We start from the raw sequence: 16975 nt of genomic DNA, 5'->3' as shown, positions 1-16975 counted from the left end.
CACTAACAGCCAAAGTATTTTTGAAGTATTTTTGTCCTGTTTTTTTAAAAATTATTACTTGGTTATTTTGCTACCTTAGACTGAAAAGCAGATAGGGACAGCCTGTTTTCTTCCCTCCTTTTTGATTTGCCTTTATGTTCTGAGTTCAGTACTGAGAAACTGTAGCTCCCCACTGAGCAAAAACCACTTATTTTAAGTTTCTTTATATTCCTCTCTCAATTACTACGCACTTAGATGGTTTCATAAGGAATTCTGTAATATATGGGAATAATGATCTCATTTAGATTCTTAGCCACCAAGTTTTCAGCAACTGTAAGGGTGCAAAATCTCACTTTATCAGCTGGAATAGACACACAAAGAAGTGTTTACTTTGATAACAAAAGAGGCTCAGTGCTCAAAGATTTTCTGGAAGGATTTTCTTTAGTTAAAGTGCATGATTTGACAACTTCAAAATAAAGAATACTATAACATATTGATGCTTTTATTCACAGCTTCAGCTAAAATGACACAATCGGTAGCTTTAGCAAGTTTTAAGTAGTCTTCTGTCTATCCTTAGCAACAGATTTCTGTTAAGTAGGAGGATATAACTCAGTGTGTGCTTACAAAAATAGGAAAACTGCTTTTGTCTCAGATGACTCTGTAGTATCTTATATGTTTACATCTCCTTTAGATTTACTGTAGCATGACTTTTTAGACTATGGGGTTGATTTAATAAATAAACAGTGTATGGAGCATTTCTGTTAGTCACTTAGCTGAATGTGTGATGCCAGTGAAGACCAAGCAGACTTCCCTCTTTGATACATAGGACTAAGTTCCTCCTATGGAGACTCCAAAAGATTCAGTAGACATAAAAAAAATGCAGTTTTCTTTTTAATGATGTTTATGCTTGCATTTTGTAAGTATTACCTTCACATTTCTGATTAAGCTTTTCCTGAATCCTTATCTATAATGACAGTTTAATTTTTCATTATTTTGAACAAGTTGTAGTGACATATACAGAAAAGTAATTTTTCAGTAGTTTAGTGCTAAACATTTCCAGCTTTAGATGCAGTTTAATCACATCTACGCTTTATGAAAAATGTACATCTGCAGTTCTCTAAGAAATGTTTCCTAATACCCTTAATGTTTATCATTGTACATAGAGAAGATCTACATAATCCCTCTGTGTTAGAAAGACCCTTCAATTTAAATTTATTAAAGATTACTTTACCCTGTCAGGAGCAAAGTGTCCCCTAAATCCAGTTCCCTCCCATGAAAGCGTGAGAATTTCTCCACTGCTTGGGGTCTGTGCAAATCATCTGCACTACAAAAGAGCCCCAGCTTCTTCCATTTTAGGAATCTGGGAAGGGTAAATATTTAGAAGTGCTGGCATAACAATAGCAGAAGTAGAAGGAAATTAAAGTTTGGAATCCAGTGCTGAGACACATTTGGCTTAAACCTTGGGTGAAAAAAATACAAGCTTTTTGGTAAATTGGTGAAATGTTACAATTTTCAACTTCGGAGTACGGAATCGGCAGGAGCTGTTCTATGTAGAATAAAACACCCAGTTTTGAAAATGTGTCTTTTTTTTGTTCTTGTTTAGGCTTTTTTCCTTTTTTTTTTTTTTTTTTTTTTTTTTTTTTTTTTTTTTTTTTGTCAGAGCAGAGTGTGTTGTTGTTCAGTTCCTTTCTGACAGGTTGCAGGAACTAATATTTCACTGAGCAAATACTAGCACTGTTAAGGGAATAAGGTCCTTTGGGGAAGACAACTTGCTGATATGAGAACTTCTTGAGTATAAAGCTCAGGGGCTGTAGGTTGAATATGAAGTAAACTGAAATTAAGACCATGGCATAGAGATAGATTTCATTATAGGAACTCTGGTGTTTAGGTTGCAAAGTAGTTTGCTCCATACAAGATTTTTTGTAGAATCTCTTCGAGAGTTTTCAGCATCTGTTGTTTTCAGCAGCTGTTCGATATTGAGCAGAAAGATTCATCTGTTCTCTGCATAGCAAGAAAAATGTATTCTTTATCTTGATAAATTCAATTGAGCTTGAGTAACTCTTCGGATATTAAAACCAGTTTTCCTGGTATGTTTCACTTATCTTTGGGAGATTTTTGGCACCATGTTCACATACCTAAACGTGTCCAAAGACTGAAGTCTGTTTCTGCCAGAATTTGCTAAATGACTTATGAGCCTATATAAAGACCATTTTAGTAACTTAAGCTGATACTTGGCTTGTGTTTATGCAAGACAACTCCAAATAATCCTTTAACTTTTTTTTGAGCATGTTTTTCAGAAAGAGACTATATAGAGTTGGCTGGATAAAGAGAACTGTACTTTTGGAAAGAGCTTCAGTGTTTTGAAATTAGATTTATATTTTTATCCAATTTAAAAGCTAAAACAAAAAATTCTGTATTTCATTGTAGAAGGAAATAGAGTTTAATCTCCACAGGTAGGAGACTGCTTGGGTAGCCTTATCTGATGCCTCAGGGCTCTTAGCTCTCACTCAGCTTCCTTCAGGTTGTATGGGTCTTCAGAAAAGGCAGGTTTTCAGTTAGTTCTGTTGGAAAGTTGTCAAGCTTTACCATCACCATTGTGTTTTAATAGTAGTTTTTCATGTCCCTTCCTATAATTCTGATCTTTACAGTTTCCAGATGGCAGATAATTCAGCACAGCCCCCGAAAGAGTTTGTTGAATTTTAGATCACCTAATGTATGACGACTAGCAGAAGTTGCTCTGCAAGAGGAGCTAGACTTCTGAAATACAATATGAAATATTATTTGGAGACAGTTTAGACCACTCCGAGACTTCAATGCCTCAGTTTCCTTGCAAATTTCTCAGCATTTGGTTGCCACTTAAATTAATATTTGTTACCTCTAAGTTTCTTTAACTTAGGATGAAAAACACATCCGTATTTAAATGCCTGTCCTTCCTTGGCTTATTCTTACTGAGAGTCCTATGCAAATTCTGAATACTGAGAGTATTCTGCAAAGAAATTCTTGTTTCAATGAAGTAATTTGCCCAACCTAGACACTGGAGAATGTTACCATTTTTTTCCAGTTTAGACACCCAGTGCCAAGAGGAAGTGAAATAATATGGTCTTACTCTTTACCGCAAAGATACAGAGACTAGCACAGCACAGAGCATGTTTACCTTCCTTGTTCAGAATCAGATGTGTCCTATGCAGAAAGTGATACTGAATCTTAGAGTTGATTAATCAAGCTCTTTTTCCAGCCTTTTGCATCATTATCTGTTATGGGTGTGCCTAGCTGTTGCATGAGATATATTATTAGAACAAAACCCCTTACAATAGTAAGCAGAAAAAAGAAATTACAAAGGAAACTGAATTTCAACAAAAAACCTGCACTCTATGGTAAGTTAGTCTCTTAATTGCAAATTATTATCAGTCTCCTTCAGATTCAAGGTCTCTGGCAGTTGTGGAATTTTGGTAATAGTTCCACAGAACTCATGACCAGGGTCAGTGGAATTCTATGATCTTTGCACAATAGTGTTCCACTGGTAAAATAAATGATAACAGAGCATTTTTAAAATCTATTTAAGGCTTGTGAGACTATAAGAACTCTGTTAAGTTCCTTGTTCAATACTAATGAACAGGGCTCAGTTGTGACAGGTGACCCTCATTTAGAGTAAGATTTACCATGACTGTTTCATGGGGTGTTCCATTTCTTCCCCAGTAATTCAGTTATAGCCCCATTTTACCTGTCAATTCCTTATGAACCAGCAGAATTCAAGGTGTTTATTTTTACACTGTGTAAAAATAGGCATTTCAAAATGGGTTTGGCTAGGATGGAATGGCATTACTTCTGGAAGTTCTTGAAGTAATCTCTGACAAAGTGATCAGAAGTTGGGAGGGACAGCAGGGATGAAGGCTCTCGTTGCTTGTGGAAGGAGTGGAGCGCTTTGTGTAAGCAAATGTGACAACCAGTCCCACTGTGGTCCCAGCAGCCTTGCAAACTGGTGTGCTGGGGAGCAGAGCTGTGCCCAGTGCTGCTCCTGCCAGCACCCCAGTGTTGCCATGTCCCTGCAGCAGCACCACACCAGTGTCTCCACATGCCCTGCGAAGCTGGGATACAATTGCTGGGCAGCTGTGTGATAACCCTGAGAAAGGGAAGACTTGGATTTAATGCTGAAATCCAGCTGAAGGATTTCAAGCTGAGGTTTCTCACCAAGTAGTAGACTCTTAAGTACTCAGCTGTTTACTGGGTTGGGATGAAGGGCATCCTTTGTACTCCTAGGAATGCCAAATTTACAGGACCAGAGAGAGGGAGAGCACCAGTAAGAGAAACGGGACTTTATAATCTGGTGGTGAGGTCACTTCCTTGGAAAGGGGGAGACACAGGCTGGACTTTGAGGACTCTGTATGTACTTTACATGAAACAGTGCACAGAGTTTATGAACTGTCTTGGAAGATTAAGCAGAACTAAGTGTAACCTATAAAGTGGTGGACTGAACAATTTCTGTCTAAGGTGCTTCATCAATAATTGAGCGAAACTGCAAAATGGCAGTAATAAACATAGAATGAAAGTAAGGTTTTTGTACATGTGGTTTCTTTTTTTTTTTCCCCAGATTCTTGATATTGCAAAATTGATTCATTTCATAACAGAATTTTATGTAGTGAAAGCCTTTGTTTAATCCTATTTTAAGCCCCTGTATAATCTTATTTTAAATGTGCTAATCAAGCTGCAGTTTGTGTACTTGCCAGAAAAATTATTCTTGATTTGTGTTATAGTTCAAAAAGAAATGAGCATATTTAAAATCAATAGAAATTCTACATCTACATCTGTGGGTATAAAATGTTGATGTAATTGTGGTGCATGCCAAAACACTTGTATTTCTCAGTTTATACTTCAAAGTGAAGAAGTGAAAATGTATTGTACTATAGTGCAGTACTAGATTAGGGTATTAAAGCAGGTTCTTTATTATGTTTACCTCTAATTTAGCTGGTTTCAAAAACTCAGTTGTTATTAGCTAAATTTGCAGTGGCAGTTTTAGGTTTCTAGGAAGCTCCAGTGATCTCTGTAAGATGTAATTCAGTGAACTTGTCACTAATCATTTCATTTTTCAGCTAATTGTAATGGGTTTAATCCAGGAATTATGAACTGGGGCCCCTTTCCCTGAGGGAAATATTTCTTTCCACCTTTAAATATAAGGAGAAGTGAGCATAGAAAATTTGACAGAACTGTTTTTTTTATTTTTGAAATCATGAGGCTTTTGTGAAGTACTTTGCAGAATCCAGGAATGCACAGCAGAGTTTTCCTTGAATTACCTCCCTCTGAAGGTTTCACCACTGCCATTTTAATGGAATACATCTTTATCTGCTGTCAGAGTATGTGTTTACCTGAAAACCAGCTCATGATGGCTGTGGAGTCTTTGGGGTGTGTTCTGTGCGCAAGAAGCCTGACTGTTCTCAGTCATGCTCTGACTGATAATCTGAAGAGCATCAATGCTCCTGCTCAGTGTTTACAGTAGCCATGCAAGGAGCTCAGTAATGCAGCACTTATGAGGAAAGTCATAGCAGATAATGATGTCGTTGAACTGTTGACTTGTTTTTTTCTGAAAGAAAAAGTGCGGTCATTCAACAAGGAACCTGGGAAAATGCCCGTCAGTGCCTTTACCAGTTGTACACCACTATGTTTTAGTATTGAATTAGAATGCTAATCACTGACTTGTTTTCCATCTTGTCCTAATGAAAGAAAGTCCTGTATGTAGGGAACTGGAATTTCAGTTTCTAAGTGTTTTGAACACAGCCCTTTGTTTGTGCTTTGTTATTTTGTGAGAATTCAAAACTAGTTCAGCAGTAACTTTTTGTACAGAAAACTCAGAGGCAGAGATTGTGCATCATGCTTATCCCTGTGATTTGCATTTCTGCCTTTTAGTTATATTCTGTGTACTGCATGCTTTTTCTTAAGTATCTTTTAAAAGTCTCTCTATTCCTGTAAAGCCTATTGCTTTTTCAGTTTGTACTCTGATATACGCATTATATGCACGTGTTCTCCTAAGTGAACCTAAATCATCAGTGCCACTGAAAGAAATGCATTTCCCCCCATCTGGTTATCCTTGCCTGCTATAGCCACCATCCTTATGCCAGCAAACAAGCTTGTGCAAGTATGTGGGGAGTTGAATTTAGAAAACTTACTGGGATTAAAACTAATCTCTGAAGAGGAAGTGTGTGGGTGAGCATGATGAGCACGTGTTTGCATGATAGGCGCTTCCCTGTTAAAATTACCGCCTAGCTCTGAAATTCTTTGTCCTCTGACCCTGGGCTAAGCATTCCAGGTTCCTTTCTCTCCCTTCTTCCCAGCCCCCTTCCCCTTGATATGTGTGAGCAGTTTGCTCTCACCCCTGGTTTACAGCGTGCCACTAGCCCAGGAGCTCAGGGTAACTCAGTGTGCACAAAGTGTTGGTCCTGCCTGGCAGCTCACACTCAGGTGAGTGTGTACTGGAAGGGTGGAAGGAAAACTGGCTGGTATTGCAGTCTCTTCTAATGCCTGGCAATAACTCTGTGTGCCTTTGAGTACTGTGGCCAGATCCATGTGATACTTTCTCTGTTCACTAGGTGGAAAAACATAATGTGTCATACAAGTAAGAAGAACAAGTCATCCAAAATTCATTGGGATGGTTCCCTCAAGGTTAGACTGGTTTTGCCTTTGTTTCTAAAGCAAACTCTTTGGGAAAGATTTTTTGCTGGTAGGTTTATACTTATTATAGAAAGAGCACATGCAAAAATTAGTATCTTCTGACAAATGGAGCAACCTTACTGAGGCTGGTCTTTTTTTTTTTTTTTTAATAGCTGGGGTGTGAGTTCTTGCTGGGAAGGTCAGTACATTTTACGTGCATTGCTCTTTAAGATGATATCTGCTGGTGACTGTTAAATCTGTAGACTAAACAAGGCTGTTCTGTGAAGTAAGATTTAAAATTATAAAAAGAATATTCAGTTTTTAATATCTGAACACTTGCTGTAAAGGCTCAATGGCTTGGTAGTAAATGGATTTCTCAGGTTCATTAAAATTACCAGTGCCCATGTCCTGGAACAGGTACATGGTTTAATTAAGGGAGCTGGAAGGGAGGGGATTGCAAAGAGACCCAACTTCCCTTGGAGTCATGGAATGGCTGTGCAGCTGCTGCTGCCTGGGGCTGCCAGGAGTCTTCCACAGCTGCTGTTTCCTTGTCTCCATGTCCGATATGGAGGTGCTTTGCTGGTGTTAACTTTGTACAGCTGTAGTACTGCTGGCATATACCCAGGCACTCCTCTTTGCCAGGTTATAAAAAAAACAACTGCACAGTTGTAGTCTCTAATGACCAACACTGACTGGTGTTCTCAATTCTCATAGCCTGGCTTCCTTTGCAGACTGGTATCACTCTTGCTGCTTCAAAAGCCTGATCCTCAAATCCTGGGTGTGGAAAGACACTGTACTCCTAAATACATTTTAACAGCTGATCCTCTTTAGATTCCTTAATTCTTGTGTGAAGAGAGTTAATCAGATACTAGAGTTCATATAACCAGTAGAAAAGCAAATCCTATTCCAATGAATCTCTTAGAAACTGAGCAAGTGTAGCAATTGGATAAAATGATAAAATCAGTATTGTCCAACTGAATGTCTACATACATCACAGAATGTATGAAGTAATCTAGTCAAAGTCTGCTCTTGAATTCCATCTTTAGGTAGGTGTCCAGCTTATTTATTGAATGTAAATCTCAAGATGTAGCCTTAAACTTGAAAAGCACTTAAGTACCTCACCTTAGACATTTTGGTCCATATTGGGTCATCTTCTGCATAAAAATCTGGTTTGTTAAATGGACCTCACGCAGAGAAGCCATTTACTTGGGCTTGTATTACAATTGTAATGCAATGTTTGTGTACCTCGTGCTTTTCTAAAGGATTTCCAGTTTTGAGCATTGATCAGGAAGGTACAATTGCGGTTTTGTACTGACAACACAAGTTTTGTACAGTACAGTCAGAACTGTGTGGCTCCAGTGTGCACAGTAGAAAATGCCAGATCAGTTTTTTGGTAAGACATGCCTCACTCTACCCCTGACATAATACAAAAGGAATAGAGATAGCATTAAAAAAAAATAAATCCATAGGGGAATGTTACGTAGGTGTTTTGTAGTTTAGACTTATCTCAAGGTTTTTCTCATAGAGTAGCAGGTGAAATGGAAGCGTATCAAACTTGGTCAACAATTTTGGACATTATGTGACTTGCATATGATTGGCAATAACTGTATTTTAGTCCAAGCAGTGTGAAATCAGAAGCTTCTGCAGAAATCTGACATCTCCTTCTAAAGCCACGGGGGCTGGGGCTCTGAGTGGTCTGGTTCTTGATTTATCTGAATGTATGAGGAATTCCCAGGCTCACATCTGTTTGCTGAGACAGCCAGAGAAGATTGACTTCACATTGCAGGGGCTGTGTTTGGGTAAGCCTGTGGCAGGCAAGCAGCCTGGTGAGCAAACACTGAGGTTGTGCTCAAATACCATTTTCTCTTGCCTTGTCTGTCAGGCCTTTGTTAGTGTGTCAGTAAAGCTCACTTCAAATAAAAGGTCCTGTATGGGCTCTAGCAATGCTTGTTTACTCCAAACACTTAGATCTCTCTTTCTGGATTGGAAAAAAAAAAAAAAAATAGCTATGGTGCTTATTCCATTTTCCTAAATGAAGAAAAGTGAAGGTGTGATGTTGGTTGAGCACAGAAGGAGGGGGAGCTCTTTCATGTATTGTTTGAAGGTTTAGGCAGTTAATTTTGAAAATCTTAAAAAAAAAATAAAGGAACAAAAAAGAAGCTGTAGGGATTTCCTCTCTGCTTAGTTTTACTAAGCCAAGAGAGCTTGGCTAGGCTGAAGATTGAATGTGCAATAGGTAGAAGAAATGTTTCAAAGTTGACATTTTTACCTAGTTTACTCTTAAATGAATAACAAGAACCTTCTACTTAGCTCTGTAAGTGAAAGAAGTGAACAGCAAAATGAATATTTTCTGATATCTGCAACGTAAAAGTTTATTTTGAACACAGCTGTTAATATTGCATAAACATTATAGGGCAATACTTATGCAGCTGAAATAAATACAGATGTTACATTCTTAGTTTCCCTAAATTAAGTTCAGAACAGTTGTCCCTATCTTAAAAATTATTGATGTACTTTGAAAGAATCCCATACATTGCAAGACTTTGCTGTTTCCTGAACTAAGAATATAAATCTGAAAAAAAAGTGACTTTCCCTTTGGTTCCCTAACTGAAATGGAAATAGTGGTATTTGTGGTTTCTGGACTGTTGCTATATGAATTTCTTCAAATGATGGGAGAAATGCAGTTTTTTGTTACTTCTTTGATAACAGACAAGTTAATGTGGTGGTTATTAAAACAGTATTAGTAAAATACATTTCTCCTGTCATGGAAAAAAAAAAAAAAATTACACTGCAATAGACGCTTTCACTGCCATCAGGCTGGTGGTTGTAATTTAAGTGCTGCTGTTGTACAAGTGGTAGAATTACTGCTTTTTATGTCACTTGTTTATTTTATGTTCAGATAAAACATTCTGTTAGTTTTTCCCCCTGGTCAGCCTGGACTGTTTTACAAGTGACATTATACATGTGTGCACTTACATAAGATACATTTAAGTTTAGTTACTTCATAGTGGAAAAGGTACACCTGTGAGAAAGGAATGTGAATGAGAAAATACAACTGTGTGTAAACATGTTTATGCAGCTGCATTTTAATGTAACTTATTATTGGAGAACTCTGTTTAGAGAATGAAACTTTTACAGCTGAAGACAAGCTATTAAAAATTCCTTCAAAACACTGTAAGCTGTAGAGAAATCAGAAGTATAGATATTCAGTTCTGCTTCCAGATTTATTTGTTTTTTTAACAAGTTTTCTTCATATTAGTATCTGAAAACTATTTGAGATGCTAATAAAACTGTCCTATAAACTTTCTGTATTAAGGCTTTTTTGCAGAGTATTAAATCTAATGTTTTCTTCTGTTTTTCATGATTAATATACAACTTATTTTGCTAATGTAAATAATTTCACCCAATGTGGAGAATTTTAAAACTTAATAGCTTTTCAAGGCTTTTGCGTGATTGAGGTACTGTGGAGCCTCACATATGCATTTCAATTCAGAGTACATGTGGTTTGGAAACATGAAAAATAAAAGGTTTATATCTGTTAGATTTCCACAAAAAAAGTCATTAAATTTGTATTAGTATTTCTGTTTTGTAAGTAGATAAAACAATACAGTCTTATATGTTATAAAACTCAGCCTTCACATTTAAAATCTCAGGATCCCAAAGAAAAAAAGTTAGGGAAATGCTGCCAGTGACTTGTTTCAGTTGGGGGAAGAGGCAAAGCTGTAAAATGTCATTATCATACTTTGAAAGCTTTTTAAAAAAATGAATAAAGAACAAAAAAAAACAATAAAGGAAATAGTTTAAATTCAGGCTGTATTTGTTTGCAGACTTGTACTGAACTAACTTTTTCATTACACTAGGGACTGAGAGGACATTGTTCTAGGCATTTCATGGACAATGAAAGACCCTCTTTGCCCCCAGAAATTTATTTCTGTGCTTTGACCTTCGGTGTTATTTAAGCTGATGTGGCCTTAAATGTCCGGTTTCCAGCATATTAAAAAGAATGTTGGTATCTGGTTTATTGAATGTAATATGTGGAGTTTAAATTTTCCCAATCCAAGCCAGATGTCCTTTGCCTATCTTAAACCCAAACAACCAAGCAAACAAACAAACAAACCAAAGCCCAAAAAACAACCACAATGAGTAGAGCATGAGCAGTGAGCATGTCTTAACTTTTCCCCTGTCACTAGTGCTGGAAAAAGACTGCTTTGCATGATGTAAAGATTTCTCAGCCTATAAACTCACTCAGGTCTCAGCCTTTCTCCAGGTTATCAGTTACGAAAGATTTTGTGGTAAAGTCTGGATGAGTGGTAGCTAGAGAAGGACAGTCAATTTACTTCATGTCCTCTATTGATCAGGCAAAATTTCATCCTTATGGAGGAAGCAGTCTGTAAGTGGAGGATTCTACTTAAGGCTTCTGCCATAGGTATATGATGATATTGAATCAGTTTTGCATATAGTACAACCTGTATTTATAAGAAGGTCTGTCTTGTACACTTTAAGGGGAAGAAAAAAGGGTATAGAAGAATACCAGTATAAGAGGATGCAGGTTTTAACACCTTGAATTTCAATCACTTCCTTTTCTTCATCCTGTAGCTCAAGTGAATAAACCTAGACATTGAAGTGCCAGATTCTCATTGCTGGCTGCTTTTGTTTTTATATTTTGCAATATTTTCTTTCATCTCTGGATGGGTAATAGAGGTTGTAAATTAACTCCAATGTTTAGAGGCTTCCAAGTGCCAATTTTGAGAGTTTCCAACGTCATTTCCTTATGGACACAGCTATTCTCTTTTCAGGTTCAGTTTATGCTTAGGAGCAGACAGCTCACATTTGCATGGCTGCAATCTCAGCTAAGTCACTCTGTGTCTTTGTCTCATATTTCTGGACCCAAGAACACTTGGGAAAACTATGCAGGCTCTTGGAGCTCTCTGCAGGTTGTCAGGTGTGAGGATCAGTAGCAGTCTAGACCTTGTAATCTCTGATGGATCAGGCTGACTCAGCCCAATTAACTTCCTCACTATGTTGCTGGCATGTCCCATGTGCTGCTAGAAGCTGGAAGTTCCTGGTCTGTGCCCTGTGTACCTCTGAATAGTTAAAGTAGGTACTGCTACCTTAGTATTACCTCAAGTGTTTCATCAAAATATGCTTTAGTATGAAAAGTAGTAAATGAATGGTTGGTTTCTACAATATTTTTCCTGCTAGGTTTATTTTAAAAGGCATTTGGTAAATTGCCTACTGTGAATACTTGTGCTATGGCATCTAAAAGGCAACAGACTTTTGCATCCAAGAGAAAAAAAAACCCACCAGCCAGGAAATTCTGTAGGTGCATAGGAATTGTAATAAAAATTCAATGTAGCTGTAATAAAATATGTGCAGAGTACATGTGCCACGTGCAGAACTCATTTTGTCATTTTAACCTCTAATTGGCTCTCTTATTCCATATTCCCTTATTCTCCCCAGTTCATTAGCAATTCATCAGAATTTCTACAGCACCTCTTGTGCCTTCTGTCTGGTTTTCAAGGATTTTGGAAGCCTCTGCACTTTTTTCCTGAGTACTTGCTTAGTCCTTCATCGCGCATTCATCCCCAGAACCCCCAAGACTTCCACCAGCTCTCTTACTAACGTTCAGTGCTCAAAGTCTTTCAGCTTCTTCTGGATCTCTCTTTGGAAGAGTTAACACTGTGACAGGAAGAACCTATGATTAATGTCATCTTAAGCTCAGAGAGGTAGGTAAAGTCATCCAGCCAGGAAAAGGTACAAGGTGTATCTGCACCTCCTGTGGTGGAATGGTGGCAGCTTGGTCTTGGCTCTTGATCATGGGCAGCCAGAGGATGGAGAGCTGGCTGGCACTCAATGGCATTGCCCAATGTCTTCAGCTTAGGAGAGGCTGTGAAAGGGTCATAGCCAAGTATTGCAGCTCTTTGTATCTTGTTTGAAGAGAGAGAATGGTCAAACTTCATAAACTACAACACTCTGTCAGTCCTACTCTGTAAATACAAGTTTTTTAAGCTCATTTTCTTACACAGGCTACAGCTCATTTGAGTTTCTACCACGGTTATCTTTGTAACCTCTTTCCTCTCTTTACTGTATACAGCAATCTGAGAACTGTATTAGTCTTTTTACTACTACCTGATTTTAATCATGAAGTGTACTGTGAAAAATGTTATTTTAAAATCTCAATTAAAAAAACCCACAGCTTATAATAGAAAACTAGAGAAAGCATCTCTTAAGATAACTAAGTTAAAGAATTTTTCTTTGAAAATCACAGTATTTGTGAAGGTAGATCCATAGGTAGACAGAACTTCCTGATGCATCAAGGATAATTTTGAATTAAACCAAAGCTGGAATTAGTAGTGCAGATGTTCTCCAGATTCCCTGCATAGATGCATTTCCAGGCAGTGAATAGGGCAGTGTTACTCATTTATCCTCTCGAGGCTTCCACAGATCAAATCTGACATTTCTGGTCTGCCTTGAATCACTCTAAGTTCTTCCATCCTTTTTCACCTTCCCCTAGTTTTCCTGAACCTACATTCCATATGCTGTAGGGCTCAGTTGTACTTTTTAATCACTTGCAAGTAAAGAAGTCAGCATTTGTCTGCTGTTGCTGGAGATAAATGGTGGAATAAGTATCAACTTTAGAAGTGATGCAGAAGGGGATGTTGAAGGGTGGATGGTGGAAATGTCCAAACCAGGAATATACTAGGGGGATCCTGGTCAACTAAAGCTCTGCAAGGCCAAAGTGTAGCGTAGGGAAAAGGTTTCTCAGCACATAGTGAGAGAAACCAAACTCTTTTGTTTCAGATACTGTAAGGGCAATAATCTACTACAAGACTGTAATTCAAATATATGATACGCTACTTAAATCCCATTTGGACAAATACTTTTATTAAGCGTGTCTCTGAACATGCATTATACATTCATTTTTCTGTCATCCTTGGGAACAAAGTATCTGTGTTAAATTTATATGCTAAGAAACTAACACTATTTTCTTCAGCACATATAATCTAAGAGTTTTAATAGACTGTAATCCTTTAGATTTTTATAGTCGTTTTCCTCCTAGATATAAAAGCAGTTTGCAAATATTATGTGCTTCTTGTCACTTCTTTGAGGTGGTTAGCAAATACGAGGGACACAGCTGCAGTGAACTGATACACACTAATATTTACACATTTCAGAAATACATGTGTTAGTAGGTATGTTTTTTTTAAAATACACGGAGTTGCGTGACTTTGGAAAAGTAACTTTGAGATTATTCTTCCGGTGCTTCCAGGCTATATTATGTGTTTCAGATATTCAGAAAGTGAATACTGTATTGCAGTCCTACTTTCATTTTGAATTATGGTTGAAAGGTACCTTCTTTGTAGTAGTGCTGTTTTGCTCAATAAATACACTTGAGCAAAATACATTTCTTATATAAAATCTGTCCTAGATCACTAACGCTGAATGGTTCTACCTTGGATGGAAAGTTTTCTGTTAGAGAATCCATTAATGTTAGAAAAATGATGTTCCAGATAGGATGCTGATGGTGTGGGGGAGGTGGAGACAGCTGCTGATGCCAGTGAAATTGCCCAGTTGAAGCTCAGTGAGAAAGTCAAGAAAGATACGTTTAAAAAAAATGTTTTCCCTTAGAAGTGGGGAAGCAGCACAGTTTCTCACCACCTGTTAAAAGACCAGTTCTAATTAGCAGGAAGGGCTAAAGCCTTGTGTAAAGACTTCTGTCACAATTGGAATGCGCCATTCTAAGGTTATGCTAAGGGAAATTGAACCTCAGAGTTTCCTTTGGTTAAATCTTTTGCTTTACAAAGAGTAAAGGTGTTTATAGATGAGAAATTCCTTTTGCACCAACCAGTTCAACTTGACCCTGAAATCAGAGCTCCTGTATTTCAATAGAGAGTAAGGAGAGCACTTCTGAAAGCCAGTCAGATGCCTGTGAATTGTGATCTACTTTGGATTTACAGATCTTGGAATTGATTCACAAGATCAAACCCCAGGAAGACGCCAGTTCTGAGGCTTGTATCTGAGATACCCAGAGCTGAGGAAAAACCAGGAGTCAGCTCCCAAAACACAAGGCTTGTGAGCATGTGGGCTTTAGTAGTTAGTTTGAACATGGTATCCTGGTATACCACAGATTGAGACCTATTTATAGCATTTCCTCTCGTAGGGTTTTAAGCTTCTCATAGAACAGCTATGCTAAGTGAGCGAGTACCATGTTCCCCACATTAATACCTAGAACTGAGGGTTTAAATATCTCCAGACTTTGGTAACCTCTATTTTTTCATTTAGAGTTGTGAACCGTGAATTTTTCAGTTTTTCACGTTAATAGTCTCTAATAATTACGCTTCTATTTATAAAATCTTATAAAAAAATGTTATCTGAGACATATGTGGAGATGAACTGCCAGGTCCTCGAGTATTCCTGTGTGGAAGAAGGTTTTTTAGGTACAAATGTCCTAAAATCTGGTGGGATAAAATCCCTTAAGTCCCAGTAGGTATTTTGTTGCTGGAGACTTGTTGGAGATTTGTAGCCACACACCAATATTTTGTAAGAAATGCCTGACAACCAAAGGATGAAGTAAGAGCTTGGTGCTGGGGGACGAGCCCCTGCCAGGAGCTAATGAGGGCTGAAGTGAGTTTGAAAAGCACTCCAAATGAGCCCCGGAGCTGTTTTCAGTCTCCCGCCTCCCTGGGCTCTTTCCATTTCCAGCCGCCGGTGCCAAGGTAGTGCCACTCGTGCTCTCCACGTGTGGAGGCTGGCGCGGAGCCCGCGGGTCGCGCAGCCCCGGTGGGCGCGGGCAGGTGCAGCTGCAGCGCTCGGCTCGGCCCCGCTCCCCGCTCCCCGAGCCCGATCCGAGGGGGCCGGGAGGGAGGGCGGGGAGCGGCCCGGGGCTCCCGCGGCGGCAGCAGGAGAGGGGAGGAGCCGCCGGGCGCTGCCAGACCCCGACCTGCCGCGGGGAGGGGCGGCCCCGGCTCCCGGCGCTCCTCGCTCGGGGCCAGAGTCGGGGCGAGCGGAGCAGCGGCTCCGGCTGCGGGGAGAGCGGGCGCGGAGCCGGGGGACACCTGGATCGAGAACGGGCTGCCCTCTCCTTCCTGCCCGTCTGCCCCGAGTTGCGGCTGGTGAGTGGCGAGAGCTGCGTCCCGCTGGGTGGTTTCGGGGCTGGCGGTGCCTTCGGGAAGCGTGAGGATGGAGGTTTAACTCAGTGCGTTTATTTAGACTGCAGTGCTACTCTGTAATGCAAGTGGGCTCCTGGTATTGTGAGAGACTTTTCCGCGGGGTAGAAATGCCGGAGAGCTTAGCGCGGGACCCTGCCGGTGCTGAAGAGCCTGGTGAGAAAGCAAACCCTCCCCTACTCGAGATCCGGCTCTTTGGGCAGATGCGCTGTGATAAAAGTGCTGTACAAGGTTTATCATTTGACCTTCAAAGCACAGCTTAGCAAATGGGAGACTTTAAACCCACTCATGCTTGGGAAGTGAAGCGGGGGGAAAAACAAAACAAACTCCCATGTTTAGCTTTCGAAGAAAATTAGAGCTGAACTGATAGTGTAAAAGTGCTTTGCTGTGTTCTCTGTAGACAAATGCAAAGAATGATTTGTGTTTATCAATTAAGTGTGACTGCAAGTGTGTACCTGCCTGATGTGCCCTGACGTTCTCAGTGAGTCCCTGCCTTCTTTAATGTACTGTAGAGGAACATTGTATTAGTGCTTCTATTAAAATAGGAAGAAAAATGCTAATATTAGTAACAATTCTCTTGTTACTATGTTACTGTGTTCAAACACAGCCTTTAAATTTGGACAGAAAACAAAAGGTCTGATTTTAAGCAGATGGTGGAGAGGTTTCTTAACCTTTTAGGTAACGTTAATATAGCTATGGTGATGGTAGGTATACCTGGGGCCATACCTTAGAGTGTTGCTTTTGTGTCCCTTTACAGCTGTAATAATTTCAATGTTAATCCCACAGGATGTTGAAATTAAAACATGTAGAACTTTCAATGCAAGTAACTCTTCTTACAGCCAAAAGGAGACGTATTTTGGTTTCTCCCTGCTCTATGTAAGCAGGATTAGAGCTATTCTGGATCAGAATATTTGCAATTACAGAAACTTTAAAGTCTTTCATAGGGTAATGGAAAGTCAGTAAGTTGTGTAAATAAGATTTAGTGCGATGACAGTGTGGCAGTTGTAAGCAGTGTTTCGGGTTTTTTTAACAGCTTTCTGGGCTCTTAAACTGTGCTGAGGTATACACCTGTGTTCCAGAACTATGCACGTTTTTTTCTTGAAGTAGCGTGGTTCCAATGATTTTTGCTTGTAGCTGTATTTCATTCCAATACTCAGTGTATTTGAAGCTTTTTCAGACTTTAATACATT

At 39.1% G+C, this 16975-nt stretch overlaps 1 protein-coding gene across 3 annotated transcripts in view; it reads left to right on the top strand.

Annotated features, from left to right (window-relative positions):
- The window catches only part of DISP1 (dispatched RND transporter family member 1), an 86524-nt gene that overhangs the window by 30427 nt on the left and 39122 nt on the right, over window positions 1-16975 (top strand). The window contains exon 1 of one of the 3 annotated variants that reach the window (XM_015622541.3): window positions 15608-15731. The exons of the other annotated variants lie outside the window; for them this stretch is intronic. The gene's annotated coding sequence lies outside the window, so the exon portion shown is untranslated. Of the gene's footprint in view, window positions 1-15607; window positions 15732-16975 lie in introns of those variants that run through there. 3 annotated transcript variants of the gene reach the window in all.

The sequence above is a fragment of the Parus major genome, chromosome 3 (assembly GCF_001522545.3).
Source record: "Parus major isolate Abel chromosome 3, Parus_major1.1, whole genome shotgun sequence".
In the NCBI taxonomy this organism is placed as follows: domain Eukaryota; kingdom Metazoa; phylum Chordata; class Aves; order Passeriformes; family Paridae; genus Parus; species Parus major.
This window is presented reverse-complemented; position numbering and strand designations above follow the sequence as displayed.